The sequence below is a fragment of the Gastrolobium bilobum genome, unplaced genomic scaffold (assembly GCF_033153095.1).
Source record: "Gastrolobium bilobum isolate Gb01-03AN ecotype WA unplaced genomic scaffold, APGP_CSIRO_Gbil_v1 utg249495, whole genome shotgun sequence".
NCBI classification, from domain to species: Eukaryota; Viridiplantae; Streptophyta; class Magnoliopsida; order Fabales; family Fabaceae; genus Gastrolobium; species Gastrolobium bilobum.
In genome coordinates, this window is record NW_026898848.1 from 41,130 (window position 1) to 44,868 (window position 3,739).

Here is a 3,739-nt window from a genome sequence, read left to right on the forward strand (position 1 = left end):
ACATAGGACGTTCCCAATTACTCAAAGTTCACAAAACGCATGCCAATTCACAATTACACATGCATTAATCCAATCACTTACCTCAACCCAATTGGTCCAGGACCAAGGGCAATCCACCGATTCACGGTTCGGGATTCAAATCGATGTACGACAACCTATACAACCTTATACAACCATCAGTATACGTCAATTCTATCAAAACTTGAAAAACCACAAAATCACCTCCCATCCCTTGGAAGGTTCGGCCAAAGAAGGCCATTTTTCAAATTTATTTTTCTAAATTTTCTTTCTCATTTTATTACACATCCTTAGGTTGCCAAGAGGCTAATTCAAGTGCCATTTTTCATTTTTCGTCATTCAAACGTCGTTTTGCCTAATATTTTGCTCTAGGTCCAATTAACCACTCAACACTACCAAACATTTTTCCTTTAATTTTCCATGCATCCACTCAACCCACAACTCATCTAAACACCATTTAATAACACAACACATCAATTGCATGATTTTACAACATCAAACCTCAACTACCCTCCAATGGCCAAATTCATCAAGTCATCATACCAAAGGTATCCAATTCAATTTAACAACTCCACACATCATACAATCTTACTATTAACTCATACAATTACTCCACAACTCAATTATCTCATCACACCAAAATTCCAATTCATAAAGTCTTGCTCATGAACACAAAATTTGCCTAAGTTAAATCATTTTTTCCTCAATAATTTTATGACATCAATCACTCTAAAACATCATTCTAAGCCACATTTGTCTAATACAAAATTTCAATTTGAGCTCTCTAACTACATCAATCCAAACAACCCACTCTATGTCACAAATTCAATCCAAATAAAAACTCAATGAAAATTGGAGAAACTCACCACAAAACAACTTCTAGGGTTCAAGGGAATGATCTTCAAGCAACCAATGAACCAAAGTGAGCTTCCAATCCACCAAAATCCCCAAAATACTTTAATATTTTGCAACGGAAAATGGGCAGTATCACCCTCTACATTGCACCAAACTCGAAAATAAGGACAAAAATGGATTCCTTGCGAAATTTTAAGTGAGTTAGGCTTTGGAACCACTCAATTTGGTGGCCTAGAACTCAAGTTACAATTGTTTGAAGTTTTCAAAACCCTAACCATGGATACCCACGAATTTGCAGCTGAAAAAGGAAGGGGATGAGTTCCAAATTCTGATTTCCACATGTGCTTAAAGGGTCTTTTAAGTGCGGGTGGGTCCCACAAGTGCCACCTCACTCAAAACTCACTTAATCTCACCACTAGTCTTAGATTATTTCACAACCTATTTATAAAATTAAAAATTAAACATTCACCAAAGTCCTTTAATTATACTTGATCAGATGAATCCGGTGTTTTCCGGTCGTTCGGAGAAATCACTGTTTTAAGCTATTGCGCGCGTTGTTGGCACGCTTCCCCAAACTGACTTAATTCCATTAAATATGATCAAAATCATATTTCCTAACTCTATAAACCATTTATAAATCATATTTGAAACCTAGAGCTCAAAACTCAACTGGCACGTTTTACGGTGCAATCGTACCGCAGTATTTTGACCGGTAAAAACACTATTCACTGATTTTTTTGAAACTTGCCTATCCACTCAATTTTTCGTTCTGAATCCATTTCCAGGGTTATTTTTACCATCTGAGACCTTCTACTCAATTTTTATCTCCCTAGGGTTGCGTGTTGGCTAATTACCGTTTTGCCCTTTCTTTGTATTTTGGCCTAATCTTCAGGATTTTTCGCTAATCCTTCACTTAATTTCTCACTTAATATTTTAATACTTAATTTAGAATTGCGAGGTGTTATACTCTTGAGGCAAATCGACTGGCGAACATGACCATGATGCAGGTTATGTTGGAGGAGATGAGGGCTGGTCCTGCTGTTGGCCAGTATCCTCCGCCGCCGCCTCCACCTAGTGTTCAGGATGAGAGCCTGAGTCACATTGGTAGTGCTACTCATGTCACAGGGGTGATGGAACCCTTTATGGAGCCTGCTGAGGATCGTGACGTGATTGACCGTCGGCTAAACGCTTTCAGAAAGCATAAGCCGCCTTCTTTTGATGGGTCTTTGGATTCTATTACTGCAGCGAGATGGCTGCATTCCCTGGATAAGATCTTCCGGGTCATGCAGTGTACTGATCTACAGAAGCTGATGTTCGCGACCTACATGTTGGAGGGCGATGCCCATGAGTGGTGGACAAACTCCTCTCGTGCTTATGAGATGCAGGGTCATGTGATGACATGGCCATTCTTCGAGGACTGCTTTTTGGGCAAGTACTTCCCTTACGACGCGCAGGAGAGGAAGCAAGGGGAATTTGATAGATTGGTTCAGGGCTCGATGTCAACACGAGTACCTGGCCAAGTTCAATAAACTGGTGAAGTTCGTACACTTTCGGATGGTTCTACCTACTTCGATGTTTTTGGTTGCTAAGTTCCGCAGAGGACTTAGTGAGGTGATCGCGGAGCATATTGCTGGAGCTGCTTCGAGGGATTTTAGTACACTGGTTCAGCAGTGTAAGGACATTGAGGATGTTTGCATTACAAGCAAGGCTAAGAGAGCCATGATCGATGAGACCAAGGAAACCGGTGGTTGCACTTCCTGGAGAAACAGGAAGTTTGCTGGGAAAGGCAAAGGAGAACAGTTGGCGACTAGGCAGGCGCCTGGTCAGTTCAAGAGGACTGCTTCACAGCAGGGAGGTTTTGCTAGGTCTCCTTCCTCTCCGAAGTTTTCGGGGTGCGGAAAGGAGCATGTTGGACGTTGTGCTACCGGGAATTTGATCTGTTTTCGGTGTGGCCAAGAGGGCCACTACTCCAGAGATTGTCCGTCGTCGACGGCGGGAGCTGCAACGATTTCGGCAGTTCCATTACAGATGATTCCTTTGGCATCTACAGTGGCACTTATTATGCCATCTACCACTGGGCGTGTCTACACTGTGGATCAACAGCAGTTGGATAGAGCTCTGAACCTTGTCAGAGGTACTGTGTCTTTTGGTGATTCATCAGTTGATCTAATGTTTGATTCCGGGGCTACGCATTCTTTTGTTGCAACCCCGATTGTTTTGGGGCTAGAGTTGCCCATGTTTGTGCTTTCTCCACCGTCGCGGTTGACTACCGCCACCAGGGAAAAGTGTGATACTACCACTGTACATCGAGATGTCGAGTTTCAGTGAGATGGTCGTGAGTTCTCGGTAGATCGAGTGGAATTACCGATGGTTTAATTTGGAAATCATCCTTGGCATGGATGGATTGTCCAATAGTTGAGTGATGATTGATTGATTGTTGTGCTTAGCGAGTGGTGATGTCTCTGTGTGATTCCATAGTCAGTTCCTCGCCTATTTCATTGCTGCGGGCTAGGAGAGCTGGGTGAGCAGGGGCATTGATTATGTCACGATTGGGAGGGTTGGTGATTGGGAAACAGGAGGATCTCACTGGCATTCCTATGGTGAAGGAATTCCTCGAGGTGTTCCTGAGGAGATTCCTGAGTTTCCGCCACAGCGGGAGATAACGTTCTCCATTGAATTGTTGCCTAGTGTGGGCCTATTGTATTAGCTCCATACCGGATGTCCGCCTGAATTGGCTGAGCTGAAGAAATTCTCTTCGGGAAACTGAGTGTGTAATACTTGGAATTTGAGGCAAGGGCCATACGTGCCTTGTATATGCGAGGCAGTGCATGAACAAGTAGTCGTGAGTTGAGTGGTCTCCATGACT